Source organism: Tupaia chinensis, unplaced genomic scaffold, assembly GCF_000334495.1.
Source record: "Tupaia chinensis unplaced genomic scaffold, TupChi_1.0 Scaffold000146_1, whole genome shotgun sequence".
NCBI classification, from domain to species: domain Eukaryota; kingdom Metazoa; phylum Chordata; class Mammalia; order Scandentia; family Tupaiidae; genus Tupaia; species Tupaia belangeri.
Genome location: NW_006159616.1, coordinates 18121935 through 18137876, shown reverse-complemented (window position 1 = coordinate 18137876; position 15942 = coordinate 18121935). Strand labels below are relative to the sequence as shown.

The 15942-nt window shown below is 53.7% G+C and overlaps 1 protein-coding gene across 1 annotated transcript in view; it reads left to right on the top strand.

The window, feature by feature from the left end:
• The first annotated feature begins 62 nt into the window (after window positions 1-62).
• The window catches only part of KCNAB2 (potassium voltage-gated channel subfamily A regulatory beta subunit 2), a 110876-nt gene continuing 94996 nt past the window's right edge, over window positions 63-15942 (top strand). The window contains exon 1 of the mRNA XM_027770656.1: window positions 63-473. The gene's annotated coding sequence lies outside the window, so the exon portion shown is untranslated. The remainder of the gene's footprint in view (window positions 474-15942) is intronic.

Here is a 15942-nt window from a genome sequence, read left to right as displayed (position 1 = left end):
AGCGCCGCAGAGCCGGCCAGCCGATGCTCAGATGAACCGCGGGCCTCGGGGGCGGAAGACCGGCCAAGAGGCGCGCGCCCAGTCCGCAGTCACCAGCCGTAGGACCCTCGAAGGGCGGTGCGCCGCGCGCTCAGACTGAGAGCCCGCCTCGCGTCACTTTTAACGTCAGGACCACGGGACCAATCAGAGCCCAAATCGAGGGCTCCGCCCCCTAAGCGTCATCCAATAGGCGCGGCGGTGGGCCCGTCCTAATTTGCATGGCCGAAGGTTTTCTCAGCCAATGGAAGCGTGACTGGCGTGAACGACAGCCAAAGAGAATCTGGAAGAGGCGTGGCCCTGGGCGTCCCACGAGGTGAAGATGCTGCGGGCGGAACCTGCCCAAGCGAGCGGGATTCGGGGGCGCTAAAGTCGCTGGGGCAGGGCGGGAAGGAAGATCCGGAGCGGGGAATAGGATCTGGAGCTGGCGCCCCCAGGTGAGTGCAGAGGGAGACCCGGGAGGGCCGCGATTTCTGAGTACCTGCGCCGGGAGAGCGGCTGCGGGCACCCGCGAGGCCCGTGCTGCTGCGGGTACCGCCGTCCCTTCTCCATCTCCTCTTCCCCAGCCTTGCGTCCCTGCCCCCGCCTCCGTTCTCACCTCCTCTCCAGCCTCCTCACCTTCTTCTCCATCATCTCCCTTCCCCCATCCCATCCTCCCCTTCCTCTCTTATCTGTCATCCCGCCAGACCTTTCAGCTCCCATACCCGACCCCTGCCCCAAACTTCATCCCTCACCTTCATCCCAAGGAGTACCTCTTCCCCATTTCTTCCTCCTTCCTGTGTCCGCAGCATCGCGTCCCCTTCCCTCTGTTCTCTCCAATCCCTTCTCCCAGTCTCTGCGTAACCCCATCATAGCGCTCCTGGTCCCAATTCTCCCCATCTCTCCTCCTTGTTGGTCCTTAAGGCTTGTCCTTGTCCTGGCTGCCTGACCCTGTCTCTCAGGTCCCTGTCCCCATCTTCCCTTACATTCTACAACCAGCCCCTCCATTCTCTCCAGATTTGCACTCTCTCCACCTTGCCCTGCTCCCCAGGACCTTGACACTCCCTGCCTGCACCAGTTTTTCTGGCTACCTACACCCCCTGCACCCCCGCCCAGGTCCCTGGGACCCTACCCCATCTCCTGCCTCTCCCTCATGCCCAGGCCCTGACACAAAGCACTCCCCCACCTCCCTACCTGCTGCTGCTCCTGCAGGATGCAGAGACCCAGCAGCTGCACCACGTCCTACTGCAATACAGCAGCAGTGTACCTGTCCACTTTCCCACCCTCCCACCTAAGCGCATCCTGGCACTGCTCTGCCTGACATTTGTCCTGGGGGTTCCTGCAGGGGCTACACCTGGCCTAGAGCATCCTGAGGTGCTCCAGGTGGGAAGCCCCTTAACACTCTTTCCTGCCTTCCTGACCATCTCCCTCCCTCCCCACCCCCACTTTCCTGCTCAGCCTCACTTTGTGATTCAGCATTTTTGGGGTTGGTAACTTTCTTGGCTTCCTGGTGTGGTCGGGGACCTGGGTGTGAGGTTGAAGGCATGGGGTCTTGACCCTATCGTTAGCAGGGTCACCTTAGAGGCCAGACCTGAGCTACCAGGTTGGGGGAGGGGCAGGGAGCAGGGGACCCACAGTGTGGGCTGCTTTTTCCTCCCTTTCATTTGTCTGTCCTGTGTTGAACCGTGTCCAAGGAAAGATGACATAAGTAATAGCTCTTGGGGAAATTGGCTATTAGCATTTTATGGAAATTAATATATCCACATCCGAGGAGCAAGAACACCAAGTTCAAGCCACAGCTGTCCCACTGTCTGTTTTCAGGATTTCTTCTTTCTCTGCAACTTCTCCTCCCCCTCAAAAATAATGCCAGCCCCCTTCCAATGCCAGGAGCAAGCTCCTGCTCTGTTAATGAAGCTGCATTCAGGTCCTATGTTGCAGAGTTTGAGAACCTGCGTGTGGAGAGTGGCGTCTACCCACCAGATTTTGCTTGGCATACGGGTCCGCTGCAGAGCCTGGGCTCGTGTGCAGCTCCTGGGCTCCTGGCCCTGTGCTTTTGCGGTGTAGGGCCTTCAGAGTGCACATGGCTCCCAGGTCTTATCCACCAGGCCCGTGTGCAGTCTCTCTTGGGAAAGCTCTTCAAGTGCACAGTGGGCCTCAGTGGCACTGACAGCATTTGGGCTGCAGCACATCCCTGCCTGAAAGCATCCTGGTGGAGGCTTCCCTTACAGAGCCAAGGTCTTTTTTTAATTTTTTCTCTTTACTGTGCCAGTCAACAAATGCTCCATGGGCTTTGATTAGCACCTGGGAACTGAACTAGACAATGGGGTCACAGGGGGAGGGGGTGCCATGAAAATGTATGAACCCCTTTTCTTATGTTTCTTGTGTTCAAAACCCTTGTGAGTCTGGATACAGAACCTGGATGGAAGGAAGTGTGCATAAATGAATTTTGCACACAGATTGTGCAACATGGGACACAGGCTATGGGTGCTAGGGAGTCGGAGAGTCAGAGACCCCTGTGAGCTGACCCACTGGAGAAGGCTTTGTATCCTTGAGCTGGCTTGATTGTTTGCTTTCCTTTCCTTTTTCTACAATCTTCTGAAACTCAAATGGTTTAGGAGGAAGTGAGTGGCATGAGGTTTGATTTGGCAGTTTCCAGTGAGGACTTGGAAGGAGAGGGCCTACTATAGACTTCTCTGTTTGTTGATGCTCCATCGTGGCAACTAGACAAACGTAGGCTGTGTTGAAGAAAAGCCTGCTCCAACTAGAACCCTGGGGACTGTATCTCAATTTCCCTGGACTCTGGCCAGAAGCAGTGTGTCTTTGGTCCTTGGCTAAATCCTTAGTGATCTACACATCACCCATAGCCCCACCCAGTGTCAAAGTATTTCCTTTGTTTTCCCTGAATAAGGAGGCAGAACAGTGGGCAGCATCTAGGAAGAGCCATCTCTTGAGTTGTTTAGAGCCAGAGACCTCATGCCTCCTTCCATCCCCCCACCCCCAGCAGCCAGAAGTTTTCACCATTCAGAGGAAAAGACCTAAAATTGCAAGGGCCTTGGCCATCCAACAGTCAGCCATCCCCAAGGTCTTCCGCAGGCAGTGATGGAGCTGGGTTAGATTGTCTACCAGGCTTCCCACTCATGTGAGCCCAGTCCCCTTCATTGGCTATCCAAGCTGGCAGATGCTAACCCCTAGGACTTGACCAGCAGCCTTTGACAATGCCACTTTGAAGTGTTTCTGATATTCATGGAAGAAGCAGTGCCCACGGGCGTATCCAAATCACTGGAGAGGCCAAGGGCAACAGATACCGCTAACCACAGCATTCTCAGCAACTCCAGTCCTGCCTGGCCTGGCAGTCCCCCAGCCTAAGGGCCCAATTGTAGGTGGCTGTCATGGAGATGGTCAAGTAGTTAGAGGGGACACAGGGAAGGAGGCCCTGGGTGAGAGGAAGGCAAGAGGGACTATCCCTACAGTAGAACTATTTTGACCTCACTTTGTCTCCAGATCTTATAAATAACCCTGCAAGGCAGGCTGCTTAGCCTGGATGGGGAAACTGAGGCACAGGGTGGCAATGAGACCGAAGTGGACCTCCCCATTAATGAGGAAACTGTGACTCTGTTTCTTCTCTGTTGGGACTCTGCCAGGTAACTCCTCTACTGTCTGACCAAACCCTAGCAAATGCTTGAAATCCTCTGTCTCCTTAGATGCTCAAGAGAGTTCAGATTCTGTCCCAACCCTGAGGGATATGGAAGCTCTCCTTTGTCATGAGATGGGAAACCCTGTTCTGCTCTTTCTTCAGTGGCCGCTGGCCAGCCACCCTCAGCCCTCTACTCACCAACAGGAGGCTTGAAGTCATCTTGTCCCTTTGTTCCTGCAAAGCACACAGAGTACCTGGAACAAGAATTGCAAATCACAACACAAAATTGCCACTTTCCATAGGGACACAAGTGTGCCCTTTGCTCACAAACCCACTTCTGGACTGAGTCTGGCAAGGAATGTAGTCCTTAGTGCCACTGAGATGTGCTCTCTCTTAATTCCACCAGAGCTGAGGAGGCAAAAGGCACAGGTCTTCCCTGGGAGAGAGCACATGCCTAGTCTTTGGCATGTCACTATGAGGTAGCTCAAGGCTTTCCATTTGGCCTGGGCTTGTCTCTCCCTGCCCAGGTATACCACGGCAGCTGATCAGTCTTCATGTCCTTCCCCACTTCCTAGAGAGCTCACATGAAGACCAGCTTTTCTCTTCCTGTACATCATGAAATGAGCTCTGGGCCCAGCCCCCAGCACACCCAGGTTTAAACTCATATCCCTGCAGGACCAGATCTCAGAAGGCCACTCCCTGCTCTGTCGAGTGACCACGTGGTTCACCCCAAAGACCTGGGGATTGCGTGCAGGATTGTCCATGTAACTTGCTGCCAAGCCAATACCTCACACCTGTCCTGCCTGCTTCCCTGACACCTGCCTCCTTGGAACTTCTCCTTGCAGGCAGCATCTCTCTCATTCCAGCACACAAGTACCTGCAGAGTTGGCTGTTTTGATGCTGTTACTGATTGCAGATAAAATAGGATTGAGAAAAGGGAAAGAAAAAAAAAAGGTAGAAACCATTTCCCTTGCTTTCCACTTGCACTCCAGATCTAGTGAAAAGGGCTTTCCTTGCCATGATCTTGAGCCCTGCCTGCTGAGTAGTTAGGATCTGTCTTCCAACTCAGCAACTGGAAGCTGGGCATATATTCCTTCTCAGATTCTGGTATCAAATTCAAAGACACACCAGCAAGCCACTCCTGGTGGAGCCAGTTTCCCCAGTAAGTGAATGATTTCTTGAACCCTGGAGGCCACCAGGGACTTGCCTCTGTCCCAGCCTTGGGCCTTCACTTAGCGCTCGGAGCTGCTGGTTCTCTTGCCCTCAAAGCCACATGGCTTTATTCTTCCATCTCTATCACCAGCAGGACTTGTGAAATGACTCCTAGAGAGGGCACTTGAGAACAGAGGGGACTAGCTCCATAATGGAACTGTAGTGGAAACTCGGTAAATGTTAGTTCCTTCCCCTGCTAGTCAGAGATGACCCCCAGCCATCACCCCTAGAGCCCCTAGGAAGGGGCCCCTATATCTAGGGAAGCGCCTGTGAGGCTCCAGCTGATTGCTTTCATGGTGGGAGTGGGCCAAGTAGGAAGAAGGTAAGTGGAGACTGAAGGAGGGAGTGAAGGAGGGGAGACCCTGTTCCCCTGGTCTGCAGAGAAGAGCCTCCCTGTCAACGGAGGGCTACCCTGCCCTGTTCTCTTACCCCAGGCTTTGGTAGAGCCGGCAGGCCTGCGAGGCATCCATCTGCATGCCTGCCCACCTGCCTATCTGATTCCAGCAGTCCACGGGCACTGAAGAGCTGCAGAGCCATGCTTCTAAGCACATTCGCACTCTTTCACCATGGATGTGTTTTCATATCCCATCCCTTGGCAACTTTACGATCTTTCAGAACAAACTCAGAACCTGATGTCCACAAGATGTCCAGTGCAGCCCAGGGAAGAAGGATCTAGAATTTTTCCTTAGGGCCATGCCATCTGAACATGCTGTGGTAACAGGGGCTCTCTGGAAGCTGTATCCTTCCTGAACCTTCTAGATGTAGGAAGGTCAAAAAGAACTAAGATGTGTGAACAAGGAGACTCTGATTAATCCATTCATTAGAAAATAAATTAAATTTTAAAACATTATTTAAAGTCTGTAAATACCCATGATGGGTAAAGGCTTTTATAGCAGACATCGGACAGACCAACAATGACCAAGACCCTCCCACCTTTATCCTCCAGGGTCTAAGAGCCCAGAAAGGAACGCAGTAACCACATGCCCAGAACAGTTCAAGAAGATCCCACTGACGGGGAAGAAGAGATGGGAGCCAGAGGGACATTTGACCCAGACCTTAAAAGCTAGGCCATGTTATAGTAGGCAGAGCTTGGAAGGGGTGATCTGGGAGAGGGCCCTGCTTGGGCAAGGCCATGGAAGGAGAACTGGATGGATTAGATGGGGGCCAGAGGCCACTGCCACTATAAGTGGGACTATGAATATGAGTGAATAAGATGAATAGAAAGGATGGTGTCAAGGCCAGAGTCACCATGGAGCTGGACAGTGATGGAATGTGGGAGGGGAGAGGAGAGCCCAGGAGCTCCCGAAGTTTTTCTTGCTGGATCAATATGGGCTGCCAGGACAGAAAGAAGTAGAGCAGGAAGAGAGGCTCCCAGACAGAAAGCACCATGCTGGGTCAACCTCCTTTGGTTCAAGGTTAATGTCTTATCCACTGAATCCCATAGCCACTGAGAAGGTAGGGCTGGGGGTCACCATCCACCGATCACATGCTAACCATGGACATGATCACCTGGAAGTTAGTGCCAAGGGTGAAGAGGGCAAAAGACAGAGCCCAGAAAACAGCTGTGGTTGCAGGATTATAGAGGGAAGGTGAAGGATAAGACAGACAGGACACCCTGGATTATTGCAGAATCCAGGGAGGAGAGGGACTAGAGGACAGGGTCTGGTGTTCACTGCACCAGGTGGGCCAGCCACCGCCCTGCCAAGCAGGCAGTCTGCTGAGAGGGGAGGTTCCCTCAGTGGCTGTGAGGGAGGACAGCCTCCCAATAGCAGGGACAGGTGTTTGCCACCTGCTAGACTCCATGCACTCACTCACTCAGCCTGAGCTCATTCACTCCTGCTAATCATCATCCCCCACATTTGACTGATGCAGAGACAGGCACTGAAAGTCTAAGTGACATTCCTAAGGTCTTCAAGCTAGGAGACATGGAGGAACCAGGACCCAAACCTAGGCTGTTTGGGGCCAGAGTCTGCTCTCTTAACCTTTGATCTATGCTGCCTAAATGGCTCCTGAGAAATCCAACAGTGAAAGAAAAGGAAGGTGAGAGAAGAGGGAGAAAAGACAGGAAGGAGGAAAGTCATTTTCTTACCGCATCCATCAGCAACACCCTCTTGCCTCTGCCCTTCTAAGACTGTCTCCATGATGCATTATTGTGTTTCCTGCCTTAATGGGGCATTTCTGGGGATAACTACAGGGCTGGGGCTCATCCTTTCAGCCTCATTGATGGTCTGCATAGTGCCACTGCAGAGAGTGTGAGAAATAGGGCCTCTGGGGGCTCCTGGGAAGGCTGAATGCTCCTGATTCTGAACAGCCTCTGGAGGTCCTGGTGCAGCCCAGCCAATTCCATTGTTCACCAGGGCCTGGGGACCCTGATCTGGGGGTTGCAATAGAGAGCACTTGAGAAACATGTGCTAGCTGTTTTAGGCTATTGGTGAGTATTCCTGCCTCTACTACTCTTTAAGTGGCACCCATGGAGACCCTTCTTGGTTGTTGAAAGCTCAGGCTCTCGAGAAGGACTTGGCTGGGGTTTCTTTAATTCTTGGGAACATACAAAGCCCACGTTCTACTGGAATGACCTGCTATGCTTTTGTCAGCTCTGAATCTAAAATCATGCTTTTTTCCTAGCTTCCCTAACAAGGTGCAATTTTTAGTTTCCAAGCCCTCTTGGACCATGGTTTGGTTTGGGGATTCTGGTTACCTGAGTGCTTGTTCCTGTCACAGGTGCCAGAGCTCTGTTGAGGAGAAGGTCCTCCTCACTCTGCACCCGATGTGTCCTGACTGTATCTGGTGTATACCATGTCAGCACCCTACCTGAGTCCTGCCTGTACCTGTCTACACCACGTATGTCCCCTGTCTGCGACCTGTCTGTGCCATGTCTGAGCTGTGTCTGTTTCCAGTCTGTGCCCTATCTGCATCATGTCCACACCCCTTCTACACCTTGTCCGTGTCTTTCTGAGCCCTGTTTGTGCTGTGCGTGTTCCCTGCCTGTGCCTCATCTGCACCTTTTCTGCACCCTGTCTGTGCCATGTCTGCACCCCAAATATCCCGTCTGACCCCTGTCTGCACTTTCTCTGTGCCTTGTCTTTGCCCTGTCTTCACACTTCCTGTGCCACTTCTGCACCCTGTCTATCCCCTATCTGCACCGTCGGTGCCATTTCTGCTGTCTGTTCCCGTCTGTGCCATATCTGCATCCCGTCTGTCCTGTCTGCACCCTGTCTGTGCTCTCTCTGCACCTTGTCTGTGCCCTGTCTGTCCCCTGCCTGTGCCGTGTCTGCACCCTTTCTATCCTGTCTGTGCCACTTCTGTTGTCTGTCCCCATCTGAGCCATATCTCCACCCCATCTCTACACCGCCTGCACCCTGTCTGTCCCCTGTCTGCGCCGTATGTGCCCCGTCTGTACTGTGCCTGCACTCTGGGTATCCCCTCTCTGCACTCTGTCCCCCATTTGCGCCATATGTGCCCCGTCTGTACCATGTCTACACCCTGGGTATCCCCTCTCTGCACCCTGTCTGTCCCCCGTCTGCGCCGTATGTGCCCTGTCTGTACTGTGTCTGCACCCTGGGTATCCCCTCTCTGCACTCTGTCCCCCATTTGTGCCATATGTGCCCCCCGTCTGTACCATGTCTACACCCTGGGTATCCCCTCTCTGCACCCTGTCTGTCCCCCGTCTGCACCGTATGTGCCCCGTCTGTACCATGTCTACACCCTGGGTATCCCCTCTCTGCACTCTGCCTGTCCCCTGTTTGCTGCCTGTCTGTGCCATTTCTGCTGTCTATCCCGTCTGTCCCCTGTCTACATCCTGTCTGTCTCATCTGTACCATATCTCCCCTTCTATGCACTGTCTGTGCCATGTCTGTCCCCTGTCCACACCATGTCTGCTCCCTGTCTATACCGAGCTGCACCCTGTCTCTACCATGTCTGTGCCCTATCTATGCCCTGCTCCCTGTGACCTGTCTGTATCTTATCTGTCCCTTGCATGTGTCCTGTCTGTCCCATCCACAGCTTATCCATCCCTTGTCTATGCCCTGTCTTCACTCTGTCTGTCCCCTGTCCACACCATGTCTGCTCCCTGTCTGTACCGTGTCTGTTCCCTGTCTATGCCCTGTCTTCACCCTGTCTGTCCCCTCCCTACATCATGTCTGCTCCCTGTCTGTACCGTGTCTGTGTCTGTCCCCCGTCTGCGCCATATGTGCCCCGTCTGTACCATGTCTACACCCTGGGTATCCCCTCTCTGCACTCTGCCTGTCCCCTGTTTGCTGCCTGTCTGTGCCATTTCTGCTGTCTATCCCGTCTGTCCCCTGTCTACATCCTGTCTGTCTCATCTGTACCATATCTCCCCTTCTATGCACTGTCTGTGCCATGTCTGTCCCCTGTCCACACCATGTCTGCTCCCTGTCTATACCGAGCTGCACCCTGTCTCTACCATGTCTGTGCCCTATCTATGCCCTGCTCCCTGTGACCTGTCTGTATCTTATCTGTCCCTTGCATGTGTCCTGTCTGTCCCATCCACAGCTTATCCATCCCTTGTCTATGCCCTGTCTTCACTCTGTCTGTCCCCTGTCCACACCATGTCTGCTCCCTGTCTGTACCGTGTCTGTTCCCTGTCTATGCCCTGTCTTCACCCTGTCTGTCCCCTCCCTACATCATGTCTGCTCCCTGTCTGTACCGTGTCTGTTCCCTGTCTATGCCCTGTCTTCACCCTGTCTGTCCCCTGTCCACACCATGTCTGTGCCCTGTCTGGGCCTTGTCTGTACCCCGTCTGTCAGGATGTATGCTGTGGCATTCCTCTCCTATGTCCCCTCCTTTCCCTGCCTCTCCTCAGCTGGCTCCTCACACTCCCAAGGGGTATTGCTTTTCCCTGGCAATGAGTAGATGGTATTTTTAGTCACCCAGACCAGGAGGTGTTCAGGTATCACTGACAGGAGGCATCTAGTCCTTCCTGCGAAGGACACAGGGTACCTAGAACAGGAATTAAGAACCCCAACTCAAAATCACCCCTTTCCACAGGGACGCAGGTGCACTTTGCTCCTCACGGAAGCAGGGACACCTCATTTACAACCTGCCTGTCGAAAGTCTGCAGGGTGTCCAGGGGACATCAGCTGCCCTGTGCTAGGGCACTTCAGGGGCTCTAGGGATGCTGCCACATTTTCTCTTCATACTGAAAATCAGTTTGGGAAAGGCCACCACTGTGGGGACTTCCTCCAACCCCAACCCCGCTCATGCCATGACAGTTACCAATGGGGCTCTAAATGGAAGTGTTCTAGAAAAAACAAACTTCCAAATAAAAGCACCTGTTCAGATGAAGCAAGTAGGCTGCTGGGCCTTACATAGCACCGAGGGCCCAGGTGGCACGCAGGACAGACCACCCTCTCTGGCTCTGTCTCCAAGGCCTGTGGCTGGGGACAGCCACTCATCCCTCACTCACTGACCCACGAATCGGTACAGATGAGGTTACTACCTCAGGGCCGTTGGCAGCAGGGAAGAGACACATGACCCAGCGCACAGAGATGCCACTCAAGCCCCACCACAGTGCCAGTGGGCACCACAGGAATGTCCATCCTGCATGCTCAGGAAAGGAGGCAATGAGGTAGAGCCAGGCTGGAACCTGGAAGATGAGAGGCAGCCTTCCAGGCAGGAAGTGCAGGAGCGAAAGGAGCAGAGGTCGTGTGGGATGTTAGGGCCCGGGAGGGAGAGACAACACGCCTGGACAAGGTAAGATCCTGGAGGCCTGAACATCTCTAGAGCTGCTTCCTGCCTCCTCTGTGAGACTGAGCGAGGAGTCTCACAGCTTGTGGGGATGAGGGTCCTCCATAACCTCAAGGCCTCAAGCTCTGCCCTGAGCCTGCAGTCTCCTCAGGCAGCCCTACACTGCTCTGGCTACCCCTGACTGCACCCCTTCCCCGAGTATATACTCAGAGCTTGTGTATCAGGCTGGGCCCTTGCTCTCTGCCTCACCCCGTGCCAGAAGGTTCTAGAACAGAGGTGCCACTGGGAGGGATGCCGACAATAGGGTTTCTCCCCACCTTCCAGCAGCCTGAGCTGTCTGGATGCAGATGGCCTGGCTGGGTCTCTGGGGAGCAGCCTGTGTGAGGACCAGGGAAGGGGGAGCTCCAGGCTAGGGGCTTTTACCCCCAGTCCCTGGAGGTCCGAGAAGATACCTGTCCATAGGCTTAGCAGAATCCTAGTCTCTAGTGCTCCCCCAGAGCAAGTGGGCACGTTAAATGATGCAGGGCTTTATTTCACTGATCATTGTAGGATTGGGTTCTGGGCTTCTGGAACCAACAACCTCAGAAAAGTCTTTTCACATACTTCCACTCTGCAATGCCTGTAGCCCAGCCTTTTCATTTTAGGAGCGAGAAACTGAAGCCAGGGGACTCATACTTTTTAGAGGAGCCCGAGTCACAGCATTGCCCTCTGGTTGAGCCCCTCACCAGTATCCTGCAGGTAGGTCTCTCCCCAGTCTGCCCCATGGTGGTCATTGCTGCTAACATCCAGCCCCTTCTAGACTGTGGGCCTATAAGGACAGGGATGCCTGTCCCCATTGCCCCTATCCCCCAGCCCAGCCTGGGCAGGAACACACAGGAGCTGGCCTCAGCCATCATCAAGGCCGGTGAGCTCCTCCCCAGTGGGTGAGTGGGGCCGGAAGGGCTGTACAGAGACCCTCTGCAGCCAAGAGCTACCCTCCACTGAGCTGTGAAGGAGCAGGACCTGGCCCACAGTCAGGGGAATGACTGCCTCCTGACTCAGAAAAAGGACCACCTGGGGCAGAAACCAAAACTCATGCCAGCTCTTCCCCAGGATCCTGGTCTGTGTGTCAGATGGTCCCTCAACCAGGCTCCCACTGTCCAGCCAGGTAGCCTCGGTGCTCCAGGACGCTCACATATGTTGATGAATTTTATTGGTGCAAGGGGCAGACCCATCACAAAATGCAAAAGCCATCACCTCCCCTACTCCCACCCCTGAGCCAGGCATACACTCACCTGACCCAGGCTGACTTCACAGACTGAAACGTGCCTGGTCTTTTGAGGCCAATCCACTTCGTTTCCCAGAACCCCAGCCCTGCCATGCACTGTCATCCAAGGCTCAGAGCTGTGGAAAGAGATAACCCCATGGTCCCCATAAGCCCACACAGAGAATGGAGTCATGCTGTGACCCTGGAGTGGACTTCTGACCTTCCCATCTGTCCACACCTCCACACAAAGAGCTGATTTGTAATGTACTTCCCACCTCATAAAGCCTTGAGACCAATCCAGACAAGCGAAGGCTAGCCCACCACAGGCTCCCTGTTTTCTTTTCCCCAGGGCTGGTCACAGCAGGCGGGAGAAGCCCTCAGAACCAGGGAGGTTTGGAGGGCTCCTGGCCAGAGAGTCAGCCCACCTGAGGCCCTCCCCGCTGGGTCTTCCCCACCAGGGTACACTCCTACCCAGAACACCAGGCAATGCCCAGGGGAGGGCAGAGCAGCCACAGCCTCTGGGGCCTGGCACCCAGCCAGAGATGGCAGGAGGCAGGCATGAACCTCCTGCAGCTGAAAACAAGACAAAACCAGGTACCCAGAGCCTGTGTGCAGAGGCAGCTATGTCCTGGCACTGTAGGCTGAAGGCCACAGTCTCCCAGCCTCCTGGCACTGGGCAGATGGCCTCCATCCTACACCCCTTAGCCTTTTCATGCAGCCAGCTCAGCCGTAGGTGCTGCCCATGCCCAACACGAGGACACTGCTCATGTTTTTACAGCAAAGGCACATAATTATGTAGAGGTAATTCCTTCAAATTACAGAAACATTCCAGAGCATTCCAATAAAATATTCTCAGCAGCAGGCAGAACCACCCATCCATAGTTCCAAATGCAGATTTCCAGGGAAGTTGAGGGCCTCCAGGGCTGTCTAGGATGGGTAGCAGCTCTTGGCTGGCTGGGCTGCTAAAAGCATTCACCCTCATTGCAGGAAGCGAGTGAGGCACTTCCTTTGACTTTGGGAAATGCACACAATGAGGATGACAACGATTGCTGTCACTATCACTATTTGTGGTGGGAGCTGCCATTTATTCCAGGTTTACTCATAATGCTTAGGCTGTGTGGACAGAAGTTCTGGGTGGGTATGTGATCGCTCCATCTCACAGGCAAGAACAAGTGTTGTGCCTCACCTCAGGTCACGTCGCTACTGCAGAACAGAGTTAGAACATGACTGGTGAGGACTCCCATTCCTACACCCTAGACCACCCCCTCAGCAGGGCAGGTGCTCACCCTTGTCCTTGCCTCTGGGCTGGGTCACCAGCATGCCAAGTAGGAAACCTCGCGATGGTGGGCCTGGTTCCTGGCTGACTGCACTTGCTCCGGTGCCTTTTGCCCCAGGCAGTGCCAACAGGAGTCCTGGAGCGGGGGGACTCTTCATCCTAACTCTGGAATCTTCCTTCCCCTACTTCACACACTGGCCTTCCTCTCCAGAAAGTGTTGAGTCAGAGGTCGGGTCACTGCAGGTTGGGAGGAAGGACTCCTTCACACTCACTCGTCTACACTCGGCTTTGGCAAACTCACACATGGTGCAGCCCACTTTCTCCACTCAACATCATAGCACAAGTCCTTGCCCCAACAGGAAAGCGTCACTGTGAGTGACCACGTGTTAGGTCCTGATTTTCCCTCACTCACATCAGTGATACCTCCTAGTGGTCTGGCATCTTTTCAGTCTCCCAGAGAAGGCTGTAGAGAACATTCATGTACATCTCACTGTATTTCCGCTCCTGGACTATTAGGGTAAAGTTATATAAGGGGGATTTCTGGATTCCAGGCCGTGGACTTCTGCTACCCAATTGTATTTTACCGTGTGCCCGGTAGCGGTGAATCTCCATGTAGTAGTTTCACCTCAACCTCACCCACAATGAGTATTTTTTTGTGTAAAAACATATTTTTTTCTGTTAATTATGTGGTTTGAAAGGAAAAAAAAAACAAAAAAAAAAAAAACCCTGATGGTTTTCTTTTGCATATCGTTTTATTCAGCAGAGCCTTTAATGGATGTGACGGAGTAAAGCTGGCTTTCAAATTGCTGGTGTAGCGCTGCATGGGCAGGATATTAATCTTTCATGCCTGTGTCACGTGGTGATAGCGTGGTAATCCTCTTTGAAACCATTTGTTGTTTATTCTTACAGTCCCCTGGAGAGCAGGGAGGAGCCCCACAGCCAGCTTTGGCTTTGCAATGCTGGTGTGGAGCTGTAGAAATTACTGTGCAAACGTCCCTCCCCCATCCCATAGGGGGCAGAGCCAGGGCTGGGGCCCTGCAGCCATCGAGACCAGTAAAGTGGTCACTTGCCCCAAGACAGGGCTGTTTCTTCTGCTTCCCCTACAAGCTGCCAAGGGTTGAGGGGTTTAAAGGTGAGGTGTGCGTATCCATTTCCTAGTATCACAGAGTGGCTCGGAGTAGCCAAGTTTATTCTCCATGGTGTGGGCAGGGTTGGTCCCTTCTGGAGGCTCTGAGGGAGGATCTGTTCCAGGCATCTGGTGGCTACCCACAGTCCTTGGTGTTCTTTGGCTTGTAGCTGCAACGCCTCAGTCTCTGCCTTCATCATCACGTGGTCTTCTCTATGTCTGCATGTCTTCTCTTCATTTTTCCAGTTTATTTTATTGGGTCGTCAGAAAAGTCGTGACGTGTTTTTGCATAGAAAACTACATCATGACTTTTCCAATGACCCAGTATTTATAGTGGCAGATAAATACCGCAACAGGGCTCTCAGCTACAGTCCACCCTCCTCCCGCCCCCCAGTCTCAGGCAGCACAGATCGTAGGCATGTGGACATGCACCCAGCTTGCTCCCAGCGTACTCAAGGAGGTCCTGGGATGCAAGCAAACCCCAGACCTTTCCCACAGGTTCAGCTGCACCACTGCCTGGCCCTGCGTCTCTTCTTATAAAGACACTTGTCATTGAATGTAGCCCCCCCCATCCTAGATGATCTCTTGGCAGCGTTCTTATCTTAATTACTCCTGTGAGAGCCCTTTGGCCAACTAAGGTCACATGCACAGATGCTGGGGGTTAGGACTTAGCTGTAGCTTTCACTGCGACATAATTCAACCTACTATAGGAGGTTCCTGTCACTGACTCTCACGCTCATCCCCAGAGCTCCCTCCAGAAGCTTCTGTGGCTTGCTTTCTCATCTGGCAATTCTTGTCCCCTGAGCAGGGATTGCAGATCATGTGTCTCTGGCTAAGGGTGAGGGTGGAGCAGTAGGGCCGTGGGAATCGAGCTGAGCTGTGTTGGGTCATATCTTGTAGAAACCAACCATTGGGGCCAGAGCCAGGGCTTAGCTCATCCTGTGAACAGGAGTTGAATCCTGTTTGGGTCTTCTCTGCCCCATCCCCCAACTCCCCAAGGGAGTTTGGAAGGCTGGGCCACCCTCCAGGTTTAGAGGTGAGGTCTCAGCAAGCTGGAGAGGTCTTCACTGGTGGTCACCATGATGATGCAAGGCCCATGAGCAGCTAAGACAGGCCTCAGATCCCCCCAGGAGTAGAGTCAGGGTACTCCCGAGTAACCTTTCTTTCCAGGATGCCAGCCTGTGCCTCCCCTGGGAGGGAGTGGATTCAGGTCATAGATTTGAGGAAGTTCAGGAGTGAGCACATCAAGGCTCTGTTCTGGGTGCCTTCCTAAAAAACAGGGCAGCATTGGGCCCAAGAGGCAGATCCGTCAGACATGCTGCCTGGCTAGCATCTTTGATCTGGGCTTCAGATCTCCCTTTGCAAGTAGAATTAGGGCCTTTCCCCCTATTTTTTCCAAGGGTCATGATAGCAGTTAGAGCAAATACCACCATGTAGAAGGCCAGTGCTGGTTTCTGGCGGTCAGCGGCGAGCAGCCAGCCTTACCCTATACCAGGCACCATGCTAAGCACTGTATGGGCTGGGGTTGCTGGCTGGACACAATGGCCAGGGTGTCCCCCATAGCCACTCTGATGCCACACATCACATCATCCAGGTGAGATGGGAGCACCAAAAACACCCCCTTCCCAAACAGGCCTCCCAGCCCAGTCACTGCTTGGGGTGGGGAGAGAGGGCTTACCTGCCAGGTATGGGTTTGTCCAGGGCCCCAGAGAGGGAGAGACCCCAAC